This window comes from Rhamphochromis longiceps, linkage group LG10 (genome assembly GCF_057381845.1).
Source record: "Rhamphochromis longiceps isolate RC_006_pf linkage group LG10, R_longiceps_female_GT1.1, whole genome shotgun sequence".
Classification (NCBI taxonomy): Eukaryota; Metazoa; Chordata; class Actinopteri; order Cichliformes; family Cichlidae; genus Rhamphochromis; species Rhamphochromis longiceps.
Window position 1 is genome coordinate 36,775,676 of NC_140566.1, and position 15,000 is coordinate 36,790,675.

Below are 15,000 nucleotides of genomic sequence, written 5' to 3' on the forward strand. Positions count from 1 at the left end.
AGGTTTGCAGTGCAAAATTTGAATTTTAGTGCATGGTGATTTGTCTCCCTCCAGTGGCCCACGGCAGGTATGATGAGGCTTAAATGATAGGGTTAGGTTATGGGGAAAAAGCCAGGAGAGGATGGGACAAAAGTGGAATAACTGAAAAAGTAGGGTTAGGGGTTAGGGTTAGGGGTTAGGGGTTAGGGTTAGGGTTAGGGTAGGGTAAGGGTTAGGGTTAGGGGTTAGGGTTAGGGGGTTAGGGTTAGGGTTAGGGTTAGGGTTAGGGTTGAAGAAAAGAAACTGCCCCTCCCGAAGGAGGAACAGGGCGTGCACGGGCCATCAACCCCGATGGTCCGCAGCCTCACATCCCTCTACCTCCATAATTGTTTTTAAATTTGAAAGGTAAGTATTTTCTTTTTTACAGGTTCAAGGTAAGTATTTGTTTTTTTGCAGGTTCTGATTCACCGTGTCCGTTACTTGGTTTGGTGTTAATAAAGAATTTTCAATCCCAATTTGTTTTCTGTGTGGTCTTTTAATTTAGTTTTAACGTGTCTCTGATTTGAGCTCCCAAGGAAAACCAATAAAACACAAACCAAAACATGAAACAAAATCCCCCAAAATAACAAACTAAAACAACAAACTAACGTAAAATAGAAAAAATTAAATGAGTATGCCCTTGTCGCGACGTTTCGAAGTTGTTTCTTCTTCCTCAGGCGAGGGCATACTGAAGAGCACTGGGTTTGAGGCCCCTACATATACTCTCCCCTCTGATCCCGCCTCCTTGGCTTTCTTTGGCTTTCTTGTAATATCTTTTTTTTAGCTGTTTGCTTTTTTCCAATTCTGCCAGACTTTTTGGCTCTCATTTTTCCTTTTTTCTTTCTTTCTTCCTTTCCAGTCTTCTCCTCTTTCCCCTTTTAACTTTTCCTTTTTCATCATCCTTTTCTTCCCTTCTCTTAACCTCTGCCCTTTACCCTTCCTTTTGGCCTACATCTGACCTCTTTCTCTTCCGAATTTTGGGCTACTACAATGCCGACTTGGCTTTAATACTACACTCTCAACCCTGCTTGGGGAGGACTCAACCCGACTTGGGGAGTAAATTTAGAAAGGAGATGTGACTTTGGGTTAGGCTTTAGGTTTCAGCTGGGATTAGGATTACTTGGGCTTCAGATCAGTACTTGGGTAAGGTTTAAGATTTAATTTCCAGGAAAGAAGTAGAGTTAAGGATCAAAATTTCAAATTGTTTAGGGCCAGATTAGATCAGGGGGTATATACAATAGGGCTAAAATCCAAATTTAGGGTGGGTAATTTGAGATAAACAAATTGGTTAGGGTTAGGGCAAATGACTGGGGTAGGGCATAGATGCTAGATTGAGCTTTAACTAGGAGTGAGACCCAAAGACCAACCGGAGCGAGGCACTGGCTGGTTAGGGTTGAAGAAAAGAAACTGCCCCTCCCGAAGGAGGAACAGGGCGTGCACGGGCCATCAACCCCGATGGTCCGCAGCCTCACATCCCTCTACCTCCATAATTGTTTTTAAATTTGAAAGGTAAGTATTTTCTTTTTTACAGGTTCAAGGTAAGTATTTGTTTTTTTGCAGGTTCTGATTCACCGTGTCCGTTACTTGGTTTGGTGTTAATAAAGAATTTTCAATCCCAATTTGTTTTCTGTGTGGTCTTTTAATTTAGTTTTAACGTGTCTCTGATTTGAGCTCCCAAGGAAAACCAATAAAACACAAACCAAAACATGAAACAAAATCCCCCAAAATAACAAACTAAAACAACAAACTAACGTAAAATAGAAAAAATTAAATGAGTATGCCCTTGTCGCGACGTTTCGAAGTTGTTTCTTCTTCCTCAGGCGAGGGCATACTGAAGAGCACTGGGTTTGAGGCCCCTACATATACTCTCCCCTCTGATCCCGCCTCCTTGGCTTTCTTTGGCTTTCTTGTAATATCTTTTTTTTAGCTGTTTGCTTTTTTCCAATTCTGCCAGACTTTTTGGCTCTCATTTTTCCTTTTTTCTTTCTTTCTTCCTTTCCAGTCTTCTCCTCTTTCCCCTTTTAACTTTTCCTTTTTCATCATCCTTTTCTTCCCTTCTCTTAACCTCTGCCCTTTACCCTTCCTTTTGGCCTACATCTGACCTCTTTCTCTTCCGAATTTTGGGCTACTACAATGCCGACTTGGCTTTAATACTACACTCTCAACCCTGCTTGGGGAGGACTCAACCCGACTTGGGGAGTAAATTTAGAAAGGAGATGTGACTTTGGGTTAGGCTTTAGGTTTCAGCTGGGATTAGGATTACTTGGGCTTCAGATCAGTACTTGGGTAAGGTTTAAGATTTAATTTCCAGGAAAGAAGTAGAGTTAAGGATCAAAATTTCAAATTGTTTAGGGCCAGATTAGATCAGGGGGTATATACAATAGGGCTAAAATCCAAATTTAGGGTGGGTAATTTGAGATAAACAAATTGGTTAGGGTTAGGGCAAATGACTGGGGTAGGGCATAGATGCTAGATTGAGCTTTAACTAGGAGTGAGACCCAAAGACCAACCGGAGCGAGGCACTGGCTGGTTAGGGTTGAAGAAAAGAAACTGCCCCTCCCGAAGGAGGAACAGGGCGTGCACGGGCCATCAACCCCGATGGTCCGCAGCCTCACATCCCTCTACCTCCATAATTGTTTTTAAATTTGAAAGGTAAGTATTTTCTTTTTTACAGGTTCAAGGTAAGTATTTGTTTTTTTGCAGGTTCTGATTCACCGTGTCCGTTACTTGGTTTGGTGTTAATAAAGAATTTTCAATCCCAATTTGTTTTCTGTGTGGTCTTTTAATTTAGTTTTAACGTGTCTCTGATTTGAGCTCCCAAGGAAAACCAATAAAACACAAACCAAAACATGAAACAAAATCCCCCAAAATAACAAACTAAAACAACAAACTAACGTAAAATAGAAAAAATTAAATGAGTATGCCCTTGTCGCGACGTTTCGAAGTTGTTTCTTCTTCCTCAGGCGAGGGCATACTGAAGAGCACTGGGTTTGAGGCCCCTACATATACTCTCCCCTCTGATCCCGCCTCCTTGGCTTTCTTTGGCTTTCTTGTAATATCTTTTTTTTAGCTGTTTGCTTTTTTCCAATTCTGCCAGACTTTTTGGCTCTCATTTTTCCTTTTTTCTTTCTTTCTTCCTTTCCAGTCTTCTCCTCTTTCCCCTTTTAACTTTTCCTTTTTCATCATCCTTTTCTTCCCTTCTCTTAACCTCTGCCCTTTACCCTTCCTTTTGGCCTACATCTGACCTCTTTCTCTTCCGAATTTTGGGCTACTACAATGCCGACTTGGCTTTAATACTACACTCTCAACCCTGCTTGGGGAGGACTCAACCCGACTTGGGGAGTAAATTTAGAAAGGAGATGTGACTTTGGGTTAGGCTTTAGGTTTCAGCTGGGATTAGGATTACTTGGGCTTCAGATCAGTACTTGGGTAAGGTTTAAGATTTAATTTCCAGGAAAGAAGTAGAGTTAAGGATCAAAATTTCAAATTGTTTAGGGCCAGATTAGATCAGGGGGTATATACAATAGGGCTAAAATCCAAATTTAGGGTGGGTAATTTGAGATAAACAAATTGGTTAGGGTTAGGGCAAATGACTGGGGTAGGGCATAGATGCTAGATTGAGCTTTAACTAGGAGTGAGACCCAAAGACCAACCGGAGCGAGGCACTGGCTGGTTAGGGTTGAAGAAAAGAAACTGCCCCTCCCGAAGGAGGAACAGGGCGTGCACGGGCCATCAACCCCGATGGTCCGCAGCCTCACATCCCTCTACCTCCATAATTGTTTTTAAATTTGAAAGGTAAGTATTTTCTTTTTTACAGGTTCAAGGTAAGTATTTGTTTTTTTGCAGGTTCTGATTCACCGTGTCCGTTACTTGGTTTGGTGTTAATAAAGAATTTTCAATCCCAATTTGTTTTCTGTGTGGTCTTTTAATTTAGTTTTAACGTGTCTCTGATTTGAGCTCCCAAGGAAAACCAATAAAACACAAACCAAAACATGAAACAAAATCCCCCAAAATAACAAACTAAAACAACAAACTAACGTAAAATAGAAAAAATTAAATGAGTATGCCCTTGTCGCGACGTTTCGAAGTTGTTTCTTCTTCCTCAGGCGAGGGCATACTGAAGAGCACTGGGTTTGAGGCCCCTACATATACTCTCCCCTCTGATCCCGCCTCCTTGGCTTTCTTTGGCTTTCTTGTAATATCTTTTTTTTAGCTGTTTGCTTTTTTCCAATTCTGCCAGACTTTTTGGCTCTCATTTTTCCTTTTTTCTTTCTTTCTTCCTTTCCAGTCTTCTCCTCTTTCCCCTTTTAACTTTTCCTTTTTCATCATCCTTTTCTTCCCTTCTCTTAACCTCTGCCCTTTACCCTTCCTTTTGGCCTACATCTGACCTCTTTCTCTTCCGAATTTTGGGCTACTACAATGCCGACTTGGCTTTAATACTACACTCTCAACCCTGCTTGGGGAGGACTCAACCCGACTTGGGGAGTAAATTTAGAAAGGAGATGTGACTTTGGGTTAGGCTTTAGGTTTCAGCTGGGATTAGGATTACTTGGGCTTCAGATCAGTACTTGGGTAAGGTTTAAGATTTAATTTCCAGGAAAGAAGTAGAGTTAAGGATCAAAATTTCAAATTGTTTAGGGCCAGATTAGATCAGGGGGTATATACAATAGGGCTAAAATCCAAATTTAGGGTGGGTAATTTGAGATAAACAAATTGGTTAGGGTTAGGGCAAATGACTGGGGTAGGGCATAGATGCTAGATTGAGCTTTAACTAGGAGTGAGACCCAAAGACCAACCGGAGCGAGGCACTGGCTGGTTAGGGTTGAAGAAAAGAAACTGCCCCTCCCGAAGGAGGAACAGGGCGTGCACGGGCCATCAACCCCGATGGTCCGCAGCCTCACATCCCTCTACCTCCATAATTGTTTTTAAATTTGAAAGGTAAGTATTTTCTTTTTTACAGGTTCAAGGTAAGTATTTGTTTTTTTGCAGGTTCTGATTCACCGTGTCCGTTACTTGGTTTGGTGTTAATAAAGAATTTTCAATCCCAATTTGTTTTCTGTGTGGTCTTTTAATTTAGTTTTAACGTGTCTCTGATTTGAGCTCCCAAGGAAAACCAATAAAACACAAACCAAAACATGAAACAAAATCCCCCAAAATAACAAACTAAAACAACAAACTAACGTAAAATAGAAAAAATTAAATGAGTATGCCCTTGTCGCGACGTTTCGAAGTTGTTTCTTCTTCCTCAGGCGAGGGCATACTGAAGAGCACTGGGTTTGAGGCCCCTACATATACTCTCCCCTCTGATCCCGCCTCCTTGGCTTTCTTTGGCTTTCTTGTAATATCTTTTTTTTAGCTGTTTGCTTTTTTCCAATTCTGCCAGACTTTTTGGCTCTCATTTTTCCTTTTTTCTTTCTTTCTTCCTTTCCAGTCTTCTCCTCTTTCCCCTTTTAACTTTTCCTTTTTCATCATCCTTTTCTTCCCTTCTCTTAACCTCTGCCCTTTACCCTTCCTTTTGGCCTACATCTGACCTCTTTCTCTTCCGAATTTTGGGCTACTACAATGCCGACTTGGCTTTAATACTACACTCTCAACCCTGCTTGGGGAGGACTCAACCCGACTTGGGGAGTAAATTTAGAAAGGAGATGTGACTTTGGGTTAGGCTTTAGGTTTCAGCTGGGATTAGGATTACTTGGGCTTCAGATCAGTACTTGGGTAAGGTTTAAGATTTAATTTCCAGGAAAGAAGTAGAGTTAAGGATCAAAATTTCAAATTGTTTAGGGCCAGATTAGATCAGGGGGTATATACAATAGGGCTAAAATCCAAATTTAGGGTGGGTAATTTGAGATAAACAAATTGGTTAGGGTTAGGGCAAATGACTGGGGTAGGGCATAGATGCTAGATTGAGCTTTAACTAGGAGTGAGACCCAAAGACCAACCGGAGCGAGGCACTGGCTGGTTAGGGTTGAAGAAAAGAAACTGCCCCTCCCGAAGGAGGAACAGGGCGTGCACGGGCCATCAACCCCGATGGTCCGCAGCCTCACATCCCTCTACCTCCATAATTGTTTTTAAATTTGAAAGGTAAGTATTTTCTTTTTTACAGGTTCAAGGTAAGTATTTGTTTTTTTGCAGGTTCTGATTCACCGTGTCCGTTACTTGGTTTGGTGTTAATAAAGAATTTTCAATCCCAATTTGTTTTCTGTGTGGTCTTTTAATTTAGTTTTAACGTGTCTCTGATTTGAGCTCCCAAGGAAAACCAATAAAACACAAACCAAAACATGAAACAAAATCCCCCAAAATAACAAACTAAAACAACAAACTAACGTAAAATAGAAAAAATTAAATGAGTATGCCCTTGTCGCGACGTTTCGAAGTTGTTTCTTCTTCCTCAGGCGAGGGCATACTGAAGAGCACTGGGTTTGAGGCCCCTACATATACTCTCCCCTCTGATCCCGCCTCCTTGGCTTTCTTTGGCTTTCTTGTAATATCTTTTTTTTAGCTGTTTGCTTTTTTCCAATTCTGCCAGACTTTTTGGCTCTCATTTTTCCTTTTTTCTTTCTTTCTTCCTTTCCAGTCTTCTCCTCTTTCCCCTTTTAACTTTTCCTTTTTCATCATCCTTTTCTTCCCTTCTCTTAACCTCTGCCCTTTACCCTTCCTTTTGGCCTACATCTGACCTCTTTCTCTTCCGAATTTTGGGCTACTACAATGCCGACTTGGCTTTAATACTACACTCTCAACCCTGCTTGGGGAGGACTCAACCCGACTTGGGGAGTAAATTTAGAAAGGAGATGTGACTTTGGGTTAGGCTTTAGGTTTCAGCTGGGATTAGGATTACTTGGGCTTCAGATCAGTACTTGGGTAAGGTTTAAGATTTAATTTCCAGGAAAGAAGTAGAGTTAAGGATCAAAATTTCAAATTGTTTAGGGCCAGATTAGATCAGGGGGTATATACAATAGGGCTAAAATCCAAATTTAGGGTGGGTAATTTGAGATAAACAAATTGGTTAGGGTTAGGGCAAATGACTGGGGTAGGGCATAGATGCTAGATTGAGCTTTAACTAGGAGTGAGACCCAAAGACCAACCGGAGCGAGGCACTGGCTGGTTAGGGTTGAAGAAAAGAAACTGCCCCTCCCGAAGGAGGAACAGGGCGTGCACGGGCCATCAACCCCGATGGTCCGCAGCCTCACATCCCTCTACCTCCATAATTGTTTTTAAATTTGAAAGGTAAGTATTTTCTTTTTTACAGGTTCAAGGTAAGTATTTGTTTTTTTGCAGGTTCTGATTCACCGTGTCCGTTACTTGGTTTGGTGTTAATAAAGAATTTTCAATCCCAATTTGTTTTCTGTGTGGTCTTTTAATTTAGTTTTAACGTGTCTCTGATTTGAGCTCCCAAGGAAAACCAATAAAACACAAACCAAAACATGAAACAAAATCCCCCAAAATAACAAACTAAAACAACAAACTAACGTAAAATAGAAAAAATTAAATGAGTATGCCCTTGTCGCGACGTTTCGAAGTTGTTTCTTCTTCCTCAGGCGAGGGCATACTGAAGAGCACTGGGTTTGAGGCCCCTACATATACTCTCCCCTCTGATCCCGCCTCCTTGGCTTTCTTTGGCTTTCTTGTAATATCTTTTTTTTAGCTGTTTGCTTTTTTCCAATTCTGCCAGACTTTTTGGCTCTCATTTTTCCTTTTTTCTTTCTTTCTTCCTTTCCAGTCTTCTCCTCTTTCCCCTTTTAACTTTTCCTTTTTCATCATCCTTTTCTTCCCTTCTCTTAACCTCTGCCCTTTACCCTTCCTTTTGGCCTACATCTGACCTCTTTCTCTTCCGAATTTTGGGCTACTACAATGCCGACTTGGCTTTAATACTACACTCTCAACCCTGCTTGGGGAGGACTCAACCCGACTTGGGGAGTAAATTTAGAAAGGAGATGTGACTTTGGGTTAGGCTTTAGGTTTCAGCTGGGATTAGGATTACTTGGGCTTCAGATCAGTACTTGGGTAAGGTTTAAGATTTAATTTCCAGGAAAGAAGTAGAGTTAAGGATCAAAATTTCAAATTGTTTAGGGCCAGATTAGATCAGGGGGTATATACAATAGGGCTAAAATCCAAATTTAGGGTGGGTAATTTGAGATAAACAAATTGGTTAGGGTTAGGGCAAATGACTGGGGTAGGGCATAGATGCTAGATTGAGCTTTAACTAGGAGTGAGACCCAAAGACCAACCGGAGCGAGGCACTGGCTGGTTAGGGTTGAAGAAAAGAAACTGCCCCTCCCGAAGGAGGAACAGGGCGTGCACGGGCCATCAACCCCGATGGTCCGCAGCCTCACATCCCTCTACCTCCATAATTGTTTTTAAATTTGAAAGGTAAGTATTTTCTTTTTTACAGGTTCAAGGTAAGTATTTGTTTTTTTGCAGGTTCTGATTCACCGTGTCCGTTACTTGGTTTGGTGTTAATAAAGAATTTTCAATCCCAATTTGTTTTCTGTGTGGTCTTTTAATTTAGTTTTAACGTGTCTCTGATTTGAGCTCCCAAGGAAAACCAATAAAACACAAACCAAAACATGAAACAAAATCCCCCAAAATAACAAACTAAAACAACAAACTAACGTAAAATAGAAAAAATTAAATGAGTATGCCCTTGTCGCGACGTTTCGAAGTTGTTTCTTCTTCCTCAGGCGAGGGCATACTGAAGAGCACTGGGTTTGAGGCCCCTACATATACTCTCCCCTCTGATCCCGCCTCCTTGGCTTTCTTTGGCTTTCTTGTAATATCTTTTTTTTAGCTGTTTGCTTTTTTCCAATTCTGCCAGACTTTTTGGCTCTCATTTTTCCTTTTTTCTTTCTTTCTTCCTTTCCAGTCTTCTCCTCTTTCCCCTTTTAACTTTTCCTTTTTCATCATCCTTTTCTTCCCTTCTCTTAACCTCTGCCCTTTACCCTTCCTTTTGGCCTACATCTGACCTCTTTCTCTTCCGAATTTTGGGCTACTACAATGCCGACTTGGCTTTAATACTACACTCTCAACCCTGCTTGGGGAGGACTCAACCCGACTTGGGGAGTAAATTTAGAAAGGAGATGTGACTTTGGGTTAGGCTTTAGGTTTCAGCTGGGATTAGGATTACTTGGGCTTCAGATCAGTACTTGGGTAAGGTTTAAGATTTAATTTCCAGGAAAGAAGTAGAGTTAAGGATCAAAATTTCAAATTGTTTAGGGCCAGATTAGATCAGGGGGTATATACAATAGGGCTAAAATCCAAATTTAGGGTGGGTAATTTGAGATAAACAAATTGGTTAGGGTTAGGGCAAATGACTGGGGTAGGGCATAGATGCTAGATTGAGCTTTAACTAGGAGTGAGACCCAAAGACCAACCGGAGCGAGGCACTGGCTGGTTAGGGTTGAAGAAAAGAAACTGCCCCTCCCGAAGGAGGAACAGGGCGTGCACGGGCCATCAACCCCGATGGTCCGCAGCCTCACATCCCTCTACCTCCATAATTGTTTTTAAATTTGAAAGGTAAGTATTTTCTTTTTTACAGGTTCAAGGTAAGTATTTGTTTTTTTGCAGGTTCTGATTCACCGTGTCCGTTACTTGGTTTGGTGTTAATAAAGAATTTTCAATCCCAATTTGTTTTCTGTGTGGTCTTTTAATTTAGTTTTAACGTGTCTCTGATTTGAGCTCCCAAGGAAAACCAATAAAACACAAACCAAAACATGAAACAAAATCCCCCAAAATAACAAACTAAAACAACAAACTAACGTAAAATAGAAAAAATTAAATGAGTATGCCCTTGTCGCGACGTTTCGAAGTTGTTTCTTCTTCCTCAGGCGAGGGCATACTGAAGAGCACTGGGTTTGAGGCCCCTACATATACTCTCCCCTCTGATCCCGCCTCCTTGGCTTTCTTTGGCTTTCTTGTAATATCTTTTTTTTAGCTGTTTGCTTTTTTCCAATTCTGCCAGACTTTTTGGCTCTCATTTTTCCTTTTTTCTTTCTTTCTTCCTTTCCAGTCTTCTCCTCTTTCCCCTTTTAACTTTTCCTTTTTCATCATCCTTTTCTTCCCTTCTCTTAACCTCTGCCCTTTACCCTTCCTTTTGGCCTACATCTGACCTCTTTCTCTTCCGAATTTTGGGCTACTACAATGCCGACTTGGCTTTAATACTACACTCTCAACCCTGCTTGGGGAGGACTCAACCCGACTTGGGGAGTAAATTTAGAAAGGAGATGTGACTTTGGGTTAGGCTTTAGGTTTCAGCTGGGATTAGGATTACTTGGGCTTCAGATCAGTACTTGGGTAAGGTTTAAGATTTAATTTCCAGGAAAGAAGTAGAGTTAAGGATCAAAATTTCAAATTGTTTAGGGCCAGATTAGATCAGGGGGTATATACAATAGGGCTAAAATCCAAATTTAGGGTGGGTAATTTGAGATAAACAAATTGGTTAGGGTTAGGGCAAATGACTGGGGTAGGGCATAGATGCTAGATTGAGCTTTAACTAGGAGTGAGACCCAAAGACCAACCGGAGCGAGGCACTGGCTGGTTAGGGTTGAAGAAAAGAAACTGCCCCTCCCGAAGGAGGAACAGGGCGTGCACGGGCCATCAACCCCGATGGTCCGCAGCCTCACATCCCTCTACCTCCATAATTGTTTTTAAATTTGAAAGGTAAGTATTTTCTTTTTTACAGGTTCAAGGTAAGTATTTGTTTTTTTGCAGGTTCTGATTCACCGTGTCCGTTACTTGGTTTGGTGTTAATAAAGAATTTTCAATCCCAATTTGTTTTCTGTGTGGTCTTTTAATTTAGTTTTAACGTGTCTCTGATTTGAGCTCCCAAGGAAAACCAATAAAACACAAACCAAAACATGAAACAAAATCCCCCAAAATAACAAACTAAAACAACAAACTAACGTAAAATAGAAAAAATTAAATGAGTATGCCCTTGTCGCGACGTTTCGAAGTTGTTTCTTCTTCCTCAGGCGAGGGCATACTGAAGAGCACTGGGTTTGAGGCCCCTACATATACTCTCCCCTCTGATCCCGCCTCCTTGGCTTTCTTTGGCTTTCTTGTAATATCTTTTTTTTAGCTGTTTGCTTTTTTCCAATTCTGCCAGACTTTTTGGCTCTCATTTTTCCTTTTTTCTTTCTTTCTTCCTTTCCAGTCTTCTCCTCTTTCCCCTTTTAACTTTTCCTTTTTCATCATCCTTTTCTTCCCTTCTCTTAACCTCTGCCCTTTACCCTTCCTTTTGGCCTACATCTGACCTCTTTCTCTTCCGAATTTTGGGCTACTACAATGCCGACTTGGCTTTAATACTACACTCTCAACCCTGCTTGGGGAGGACTCAACCCGACTTGGGGAGTAAATTTAGAAAGGAGATGTGACTTTGGGTTAGGCTTTAGGTTTCAGCTGGGATTAGGATTACTTGGGCTTCAGATCAGTACTTGGGTAAGGTTTAAGATTTAATTTCCAGGAAAGAAGTAGAGTTAAGGATCAAAATTTCAAATTGTTTAGGGCCAGATTAGATCAGGGGGTATATACAATAGGGCTAAAATCCAAATTTAGGGTGGGTAATTTGAGATAAACAAATTGGTTAGGGTTAGGGCAAATGACTGGGGTAGGGCATAGATGCTAGATTGAGCTTTAACTAGGAGTGAGACCCAAAGACCAACCGGAGCGAGGCACTGGCTGGTTAGGGTTGAAGAAAAGAAACTGCCCCTCCCGAAGGAGGAACAGGGCGTGCACGGGCCATCAACCCCGATGGTCCGCAGCCTCACATCCCTCTACCTCCATAATTGTTTTTAAATTTGAAAGGTAAGTATTTTCTTTTTTACAGGTTCAAGGTAAGTATTTGTTTTTTTGCAGGTTCTGATTCACCGTGTCCGTTACTTGGTTTGGTGTTAATAAAGAATTTTCAATCCCAATTTGTTTTCTGTGTGGTCTTTTAATTTAGTTTTAACGTGTCTCTGATTTGAGCTCCCAAGGAAAACCAATAAAACACAAACCAAAACATGAAACAAAATCCCCCAAAATAACAAACTAAAACAACAAACTAACGTAAAATAGAAAAAATTAAATGAGTATGCCCTTGTCGCGACGTTTCGAAGTTGTTTCTTCTTCCTCAGGCGAGGGCATACTGAAGAGCACTGGGTTTGAGGCCCCTACATATACTCTCCCCTCTGATCCCGCCTCCTTGGCTTTCTTTGGCTTTCTTGTAATATCTTTTTTTTAGCTGTTTGCTTTTTTCCAATTCTGCCAGACTTTTTGGCTCTCATTTTTCCTTTTTTCTTTCTTTCTTCCTTTCCAGTCTTCTCCTCTTTCCCCTTTTAACTTTTCCTTTTTCATCATCCTTTTCTTCCCTTCTCTTAACCTCTGCCCTTTACCCTTCCTTTTGGCCTACATCTGACCTCTTTCTCTTCCGAATTTTGGGCTACTACAATGCCGACTTGGCTTTAATACTACACTCTCAACCCTGCTTGGGGAGGACTCAACCCGACTTGGGGAGTAAATTTAGAAAGGAGATGTGACTTTGGGTTAGGCTTTAGGTTTCAGCTGGGATTAGGATTACTTGGGCTTCAGATCAGTACTTGGGTAAGGTTTAAGATTTAATTTCCAGGAAAGAAGTAGAGTTAAGGATCAAAATTTCAAATTGTTTAGGGCCAGATTAGATCAGGGGGTATATACAATAGGGCTAAAATCCAAATTTAGGGTGGGTAATTTGAGATAAACAAATTGGTTAGGGTTAGGGCAAATGACTGGGGTAGGGCATAGATGCTAGATTGAGCTTTAACTAGGAGTGAGACCCAAAGACCAACCGGAGCGAGGCACTGGCTGGTTAGGGTTGAAGAAAAGAAACTGCCCCTCCCGAAGGAGGAACAGGGCGTGCACGGGCCATCAACCCCGATGGTCCGCAGCCTCACATCCCTCTACCTCCATAATTGTTTTTAAATTTGAAAGGTAAGTATTTTCTTTTTTACAGGTTCAAGGTAAGTATTTGTTTTTTTGCAGGTTCTGATTCACCGTGTCCGTTACTTGGTTTGGTGTTAATAAAGAATTTTCAATCCCAATTTGTTTTCTGTGTGGTCTTTTAATTTAGTTTTAACGTGTCTCTGATTTGAGCTCCCAAGGAAAACCAATAAAACACAAACCAAAACATGAAACAAAATCCCCCAAAACAACAAACTAAAACAACAAACTAACGTAAAATAGAAAAAATTAAATGAGTATGCCCTTGTCGCGACGTTTCGAAGTTGTTTCTTCTTCCTCAGGCGAGGGCATACTGAAGAGCACTGGGTTTGAGGCCCCTACATATACTCTCCCCTCTGATCCCGCCTCCTTGGCTTTCTTTGGCTTTCTTGTAATATCTTTTTTTTAGCTGTTTGCTTTTTTCCAATTCTGCCAGACTTTTTGGCTCTCATTTTTCCTTTTTTCTTTCTTTCTTCCTTTCCAGTCTTCTCCTCTTTCCCCTTTTAACTTTTCCTTTTTCATCATCCTTTTCTTCCCTTAGGGTTAGGGTTAGGGTTAGGGTTAGGGTTAGGGTTAGGGTTAGGGTTAGGGTTAGGGTTAGGGTTAGGGTTAGGGTTAGGGTTAGGGTTAGGGTTAGGGTTAGGGTTAGGGTTAGGGGTTAGGGGGTTAGGGTTAGGGGTTAGGGTTAGGGTTAGGGTTAGGGTTAGGTTAGGGGGTAATAGCCAGAATTTGACGGAATAAAATGGAATAACTGGGAAAGTAAGTGTCGTAGAGGGATGAAAGTTGTGTCTACGGGGGGGTTTCGGGGTGCTCCGGACACCCTGGTGAAGACCCCATGTCGATAGCACCAACGGTTCTGGACTTGGTGTAAATGGGTCCAAATTTGACGGAATAAAAAGGTCAAAGTGGCAGATAGGAGCGTCCGATCGGGCCGATTCCACCACCACTGTACTCAGCAGGCCCTGCCGGGTCGTTAGACACGCAGCATGGCAGGGATCGGTGACATAACATGTAGCAGTTTCCCTTCACAGAAGCGTCTGCAGCAGGTGGGTGGAGGAGGAGGCAGCAGAACCAGGCCTTTGGAGCACTGTGTCATCTCCTGGTCCTGATGCTTTGAATCTCCCTCTCTGTCTGTCTGTCTGTCTGTCACACACACACACACACACACACAGAAGCTGGTCAAGTGCTGTGCAACTGGGATTGCACCTGTCGTCCACAGGAGGGCGCCTAGCTGGGAAGTCCAGTACATTCCATATTAAAGTTGTTGCAAGTGCATTTTTTGTGTAAAAGACAGACAGACAGACACACACACACACACACACACACACACACACACACACACACACACACACACACACACTGTAAGGTCTGAAGTGCAAAATTTGAATTACATTCCTTTGTATCTCTCCCTCTCTGTCTCTCTCTCTCTCTGTCTCTCTCTCTCTCTGTCAACACACACACACACACACACACACACACACACACACACACACACACACACACACACACACCAAAGCACACAGACAGAAGCTGGTCACAACTGCTGTGCAACTGGGATTGAACCAGGGGGGCTCCCTCTGCTGGCTCAATGCGGTACAAAGTGTCTGAAGGAGTTATACCGGCGAAAATAACATCTTTCAATTCCATGTTTGGTCCACAGGAGGGCGCCTAGCTGGGAAGTCCTGTACATTCCATATTAAAGTTGTTGCAAGTGCATTTTTTGTGTAAAAGACAGACACACACACACACACACACACACACACACACACACACACACACACACACACACTGTAAGGTCTGAAGTGCAAAATTTGAATTACATTCCTTTGTATCTCTCCCTCTCTCTCTCTCTCTCTCTCTCTCTCTCTGTCTCTCTCTCTCTCTCTCTCTCTCTGTCAACACACACACACACACACACACACACACCAAAGCACACAGACAGAAGCTGGTCACAACTGCTGTGCAACTGGGATTGAACCAGGGGGGCTCCCTCTGCTGGCTCAATGCGGTACAAAGTGTCAGAAGGAGTTATAC

General features: G+C 41.9%; 1 long non-coding RNA gene across 1 annotated transcript in view; it reads right to left on the bottom strand.

Moving 5' to 3' along the window:
• LOC146661449 (uncharacterized) overlaps positions 1-15,000 on the bottom strand; it is a 39,269-nt gene that overhangs the window by 10,351 nt on the left and 13,918 nt on the right. The window lies entirely within an intron of this gene.